Source organism: Lactuca virosa, chromosome 3 (genome assembly GCF_052849685.1).
Source record: "Lactuca virosa cultivar CGN04683 chromosome 3, Lactuca_virosa_CGN04683_v6, whole genome shotgun sequence".
Taxonomy (NCBI): domain Eukaryota; kingdom Viridiplantae; phylum Streptophyta; class Magnoliopsida; order Asterales; family Asteraceae; genus Lactuca; species Lactuca virosa.
Window position 1 is genome coordinate 394827176 of NC_136428.1, and position 7640 is coordinate 394834815.

General features: G+C 27.8%; 1 long non-coding RNA gene across 1 annotated transcript; it reads left to right on the forward strand.

The window, feature by feature from the left end:
- The first annotated feature begins 5480 nt into the window (after positions 1–5480).
- Positions 5481–6401, forward strand: LOC145163185 (uncharacterized). The gene is made up of 2 exons (XR_013739629.1): positions 5481–5574; positions 6009–6401. It is a non-coding gene; the product is annotated as an uncharacterized LOC145163185 (long non-coding RNA).
- Positions 6402–7640: the final 1239 nt, after the last annotated feature.

Sequence of the window (7640 nt, forward strand, 5' to 3'; positions counted from 1 at the left end):
GGTTCACTGCACAATGTAATGCTAACACACTAAGTCAGTTGATGAAACCAAGAAGTCTTCACTGCGGTAAAGAGATTGCGGTTCAACTCCAAATCAAAACAAGATATTCAACTGCGGTAGACAAACATCCGTTACGGTGGCAAATCTGATTGCGGTATACAAAAAATATACGATAGCAAAATAGAACTACGAATCATTAAGTTTAAGAGGGCCACTTTTTCCTTTAACACTCTTATGGAAAATCATATGTGAAATTCAATTACATGAATTTTAATTTATTGATGTGTGTGGATTTGCCAACAGATAGTTGATGAAGAACAAGATGGAATAGTTGAAAGTCAATTTATTGGGATTTCTAGGAGAGAGTTTATGCCATTTAAGGTATACTTTACAACGAACGAAGATAAGGAGCTTTATAACAAAAACTATATGTCGATTCAGATATTAAACACTGTTATTTATATAAAGTTATTCGATTCTTTCTTTTATTGTTATTATCAAATTTTTATAAAAAAAACCAATATACTAGGTAGCAGTTTGCAGTTAGTAACAGATTAAATGTGTTTTAAATTATCATGTATTGTATTAAATATTAATTATAAGATTTCCTCTTATGTTGGAAAAATTGAAGTGAAGTTATCACCCTGTACTTATTATCGTGATGCATAACTAGTGATATTCATATAAATTATCTTTGGTGAAGGTTAATTTTTATTTTTCGCACATGCCTAAATTCCATTATTTTTTAAATGTTAGTTCAAATATATTTGTTTTTTTATAACGAACGAAGATAAGGTATACTTTATAACAAACGAAGATAAGGAGGAATTACTAATTCCGAGGCTTTATAACAAAAACTATATGTTGATTCAGATATTAAACACTATTACTTATATAAAAACTATTCGATTCTTTCTTTTATTGTTATTTTAAAATTTAAAAAAAAAAACCAATATACTAGGTAGCAGTTTGCAGTTTGCAGTTACCAACGGATTAAATGTGTTTTAAATTATCATGTATTGTATTAAATATTAATTATAAGATTTCCTCTTATGTTGGAAAAATTGAAGTGAAGTTATCATCCTGTACTTATTATCGTTATGCATAACAGGTGATATTCATATAAATTATCTTCGGTGAAGGTTAATTTTGATTTTTCGCACAATCCTAAATTCCATTATTTTTTAAATGTTAGTTCAAATAATTTTTTTTATATATCTCATGTGTGTCCAAAAGATATTTAAGTATCAATTAAAAAATATATTTTAGGAGGAGTAATATGAATAACAAAATCACTTAAACTTTACAAACTCCTTTTTGGCTTTTATGATTTAATTGGTAATTAATTAATGTCCCATAATTTTGGCAACAAAAGATGAAAATTCATTAAGAAAGCCAACTTCTTTAATTTTTATCTATTTCTTGGTTTAGCTCTAATATAATATCTAAAAGGAAACCCATTGCATAATTTTGTTCGGATCTATCCAAACCCGAAAGATACTCATTGCCCAAATTCGTCTGTACCATCTAAACCTGCGCCAACAACGCACGGGTTCTTAAGTTTAATAATAAAACTTGTATATTTGTTCAATAATAATGATACGATGGAAAAAATATTTGAAGAGAAATTAAATATCCTCGTACCATTTTGATCCTATCCATTTAAATAATAACATGTGTTATATTAATATCCTAAAATATCATTAAATTTCATTAAATAAGCATTAAATGTTACACATATCACCATTTTATTGGATAGGAGAATATGTATGAACAAAAAGTAGGAGAATATTTAATTTCTCATATTTTAAATTTATCTTTATAACTCACATGTTCTCATTACTAGTTGTAAAACTATGAGGCAAAATTGAAAAACAGTCTCTCTCTCTCTCTCTCTCTCTCTCTCTCTCTCTCTCTCTCTCTCTCTCTCTCTCTCTCTCTATATATATATATATATATATATATATATATATATATATTTGAGACCATTATATTTTGTGAGACATGTGGACAAAATCTCATCCATTCATTTTGGAGATAAAAAACATATTTTTAAAATCCAAAATAAATGAAAATTTTCAAAAAAAAATTTAAATATTATTTTGGTCATGTATTTTATACAAAAAAAACATTAAAAAAAATTACCGTTTCTTTTCAAAATATACATGAAATATTCTAATAAAACATTATCCTGTAAATATTTAAATCAAATTTTTAGAATGTTATAATATTCTAAGAGAATATTAAACTATAAATATTAAAAAAAAATTCTAATAAATCTAACAATTCAAGGAGAATATTAAAATATTTTAACATATCCACCAATTTTAGTAGAATATTAGAATATTATAACATTTTAAAAATTCGATCTTATTATTTACGGTGTAATATTCTAATAGAATATTTCACTCATATTTTGAAAAAAACGGTGATTTATTTATTTATTTTTTATTTTTTGGATAAATTAAATAAAGAAAATAATATTTAAATTTTTTTTTTTTTTTGGATTTCTTGATTTATTTTGCAATTTATATTTTTTTTATTTTTATTTTTGATTTCCAAGATAAGTGACTAGGATTTCGTCGACCTGTCTCACAAAACTAGCATGTTCTCAAATATATATATATATATATATATATATATATATATATATATATATATATATATATATATATATATATATATATATATATATATATATTCACTAGTTGTTTACCTGCGCTAAATGACAGATGCGAATAATTTCGTTCAGAAATTAGTTTCTAGAGATGATTAGTTGTTTTTGTTCATATAGTTAGTACATCTAAATAATTATCAACAAGAGTAATTCTACCAAATACAAAATAAATAAGAATAAAAAATAAAGATTTAGGATTGTTTACAAATATTTATGGACACATATCAAATACCTACAACTGAAATCGATTTCGAAGCCAATCCATCAAGTTCTTTAGGTGATTTCACCTTTCGAAATCGATTTGGCTCTAGCCACCATTCTTCCTGATATCCTAATCATAATATTTTTCATGCACACACAAAGCGAATAGGTTGAGATAAGTGACCGAGAACAGAAAAAGATATAGCATTTACAGATTTCATGAGAGGGAGGCTAGCGTTAATTTAATCTATGTTTTTTTAGAGAAAATTGTTATGAGAGAGAGAAACAATTTAGAGAAAACCATGGTGGGATGCGGTGGTGAGGACTAGTGTTTTCGTTCGTCAAATGTGATATGATGAGAGAGAGAGAGAGAGAGAGAGAGAGAGAGAGAGAGAGGTGAAGGAAAAGAATCTTGCAAGAAGATTATGCAATTTGGATTTTTTTTGTGAATATATATATATATATATATATATATATATATATATATATATATATATATATATTCACAAAGAAATTCCAAAAAAAAGGTCTCGATTAATCATTTTTACGATTATTTTGTTATTATTTACTAAAATTGTCACTAAAGTGAATTTTTTATTGATTAGTTTTTTTGTGCAAATAGTTTGTACATATATTTTTTTCTAGAAAGTAGTTTGTAGAGACGATTAGTTTTGTTTGTGCAAATAGTTTGCTACAACTAGAAAATTCAAGTGAGGTTAAACAAGCCAATTAAAATAGGATGTTTTATGGGTTCTATTAAAGATAATAAGTCAATTTGTTCTAGAGAGGTTCTCATAATAAGCGTCAAAGTAAGATTCAAGTGGGGCATTAAATAAACAATTCATAATTTTTTAAAGTTGGTTACATTTAATTAACGTTATAATAATTTATAAGCTTAGATTGACAATATTTATCAAAATGGTCTTTGGCATAACGTCTCAAGTATCGTGAGATTATTGTCCATAGTTAAATTAAAAATCTCCTTATCAAATGGTTTTTGACATAACGTCTTAAATGTTATTAGATAATTGTCCATAGTTAAAATTAAAAATATCCTTATCAAATGGTTTTTGGCATAACGTCTCAAGTGTTGTCATATTATTGTCCATATTTAAAATTAAAAATCTCCGTTAACAATAAATTGTACATATTTAAGAATAAAGAAAACGTATGAGTTAATTCTAAAAAAACTTAAGAATATTTAAAGTTTATTGCCTTAATATGGTGATTTTAAATATTTAATTAAAATATTTTTCTAATAAAAAGAATTTCTTTTGTAAATGAGAAATAAAAAGTCTACATTAACTATCTTTCTTTTTGTCAATTACATTACAAATACATGATCTCAAAGTCGCATTTTGACAAGACTTGAAAATAGATCAAGACCTCAATGAAAATTCTATGTTTAATTGTAAACACCATCAAATTTTTAACCAGAAATAAAGTCGATATAAATATTAGAAACCTATATATCCCAACTTATCATTTATTTTTTAACACATGCTTATTTGTACGAAAAACTAAAATATTGACAAAATCCTTGAAAACAAATGTCATTATCATAATGTACATGTCATTACCAATGGTTAACTGTCCATAATTAATCGCGCAACACTTTTTATACACCCAATTTTAGATATAAACTTTCTTATCGTTGAACCTTTTTTTTCATGATTCACTAATATATTTGTATCGTCACGTGATGTAGAATTAGAATTATGTTTCTAGATACATTTAGTAAACCAAAATGCAAAAATATCATTGAATATTTTTTTTTATGTAGTAACCTCTAATCTGTTTTAGTAAAATTATTGTTGATATTTTTGACTAACCATGTTCTTTACAAACAATTCAATGTGTAATTTGTTTATTTGTAACAATCTATTTTCACTTATGGAAATCACATGTTTGATATTTCAAAAATAAATATTAAACTTTTGATTATTTTGTATCTCTTAGTCTTAGAGCATTGAATTTAATTGATAGGCTTTGTCGATTATAATATATTAATTTAGTTAGTGGTCATTGAAAATCAAATAACGATAGTTTTCTTAATGATTTAGAAAAGTTCGTTTCCATTTAATGGTTGACCAATTATTAAATTGTTGTAATTCCATGGTAAACTTCAACCGCTTTTGACATTTTAGACCAAATTATAATTTCTTTGTGAAAATATACATGGTTCTATTGCAATTTTTTGAAACTTCAATAAATGAAATGAAAAGAATTTGAGGAATACCATAAATATGTAGCATGTTAGTGTTGAAATTTTAAAACACATATTATATATATACTTAATTGTGGGGAGGCTTGTTTACAGGAAATTTTCTCCACTTCTGATTTTGGCCACCAAACTTTTCCGTCTTTAGACTTTTGCCATTTTCTTTCAGTTTCATCCTCCAAATCTATCTACCTTCCAACGCTTACCTCTCTTGCCAATCCATTCTTATTTTCATATCCAAACCGCCTTTCGGTTCGGTCACCAACATCGCAGTCCTGATGTCATCCAACCCTAACGAGCTTGGCCGCATCAACAAAGACGTCCTTATTCCTGTAGTCCGAATCGGAGCTGGAGTCGGGGGATTTCAGAGTTGGGACGATGATGATGTGAATGATCGCTTCTCTCTGAAGCTGAGGAGGTAATTGGAAAACAACAATGAGAAGAAGTGAATATGTAATTCCATTTGCAGACTCAGGTGTGATTTATTCTATAAAGTCTTGATTTGTGAATCGTATGCACATTTTTTATTGTTTCTTTAACCAAATGAAGAATTTGAAATCACCTTTGTTTTTGGTATTGGCTTCTCATGTATCACAGGAGTCGATTTCATCCTAAGGTGGTACTATAACCTGGACTTATGTTTGTGATTAATGCTCAAAAAATGGAGTCCATTTGAGTTGCACGACAGGTGTTTGACGAAATGCTTAAAATAGATATTTAATCCCAAAATTTCCCTTTTATGACATATGTATCACCTGTAACTCATCTTTGTGCAACATTGAGTCTTTAGATTAGGAAATTGAGACCTTTCAATCTTTGATTTTGAATTTGCAGGTCTGTAAATTAATACTTTTAATTCTCTAATTGGAGGTCATGGATTAAAAGTTCGAAGATTGATATGTGTGACAGGGAACTCAACAGAAAAAGAAGGTAATCTCGAAACTATATCAAAATAATTGGGTTGAAAGAAGACAAAGTTTAGAAGCATGGATGACTTGAATAGAGTATAGGATTTAACTCCAACACCACAAGGGGTTTCAATGGTGAACTGAAGTGGCAACAAAAGAGCAAGTAGACAACAAAAGAGCAAGTAATTCCTTAAAATAAATCATTGGCGTGTATGGTGGTCATGGTTTTGTGATCATGCTAGATGTTGATTCTTGATTATAATATTATGTTTTTAGGATTATAATTAGGCACAGTGAGTTCTTGTGTGGCTCTGTTTGTAACTGTTGCTTATTTTTTTGTGAATTCTTTTGGCGGCATGGATTTCATCTTAATTTTAGTGATTAGTTTCATAAATTGTTCTTATTAGTTAAATAGTTCTGTTTAGTTTTCAATCATGCAAAAGCTTATTTTGTAGTGATAGAGATGTGTTTGTGTGTGTTTTTGTTGATATTTCTAGAGTTTTTGTTAATTTCAAGCATATCATAATTCCTGAAACTTTTTATTTCTTTTGATTTTTCGCTTAATTAATTATGTTTGCATGTTGTTAATGGATAGAGGTAATTTTTGCGGCTGTCATATCATTCAAACTCTATGGTTTTGAAACAAGGTTTATGTATATGTTTTTGTGCTTTATTTTGATGAGATTGTAAATTCAACAGAGACTCCAGTTCCAAGTTCCCGAGGTGGACGAAAAGTTCAAGGAACTCCTTGATAAAGGTAATTTTTGCGGATGTCATATCATTCCAACTCTATGGTTTTGAAAAAAAAAATTCTGCATATCTTTTTATACTTTATTTTGATGAGATTGTGTTAATCTTTTTTGTTCAGATTTAGATATCACGTTGGCTGGGGTCCATAAGGAGAAGAAATTGTCTTTCATCAAAGCATGGGAGGAAAATAAAAAGTCAAAGGTGAGCAGGTAGTCCTTAACAATTAAGATTGTTTCTATCCACCATAATAAGCATGTTGCTTCCATGGTTATCATGTTCATTAAAATCGTATCACTTAGCTTACTGCGTTGCTGACATGACTTTACTGCAGAGTTCATTGTGTTACAAGAATTTCATCAACTACCAGTGAAGTGATGACCTTCTTTAAGGCAAATTTATGCAATGAGATTAGTGTTTTATCATTTTTTTTCCTTTCAACTATCTTGGTATAAAAAAACAATTGGATCGTTTTTTTTATCTATTTTATGTTAGGTATTGAGATTATCATTACTACATCTAGAGGATAGATTGATATGTTGAAGTCCCATAATACTAACTTGAGGAGAGTCCCAAGATATTTCTTTTACAACCCATAAAAAGTAATTACTTTTTTTCAAATTTCACCATATATTCTTATTTAGTCCTTTTTTTTGTATTTTATGGAAACATTGGTGCTTGAAATTTGTACAGATTGTGATTGATTCAGAAGACTTAAAAGTTAACTATTCCTATAAAATGTATAATAAGGAGCTTTTTCCAAAAACAAGGTTTGACGATCTGGTCAACCTAAAAAGGTGTTGACAAGCTTAGAGTTGGTGTTCTTTATTTGGAGAAAATGAAGGAAGAGGTGGTTGTTAAAAGTAGAAGGTAATCAATTCAACGT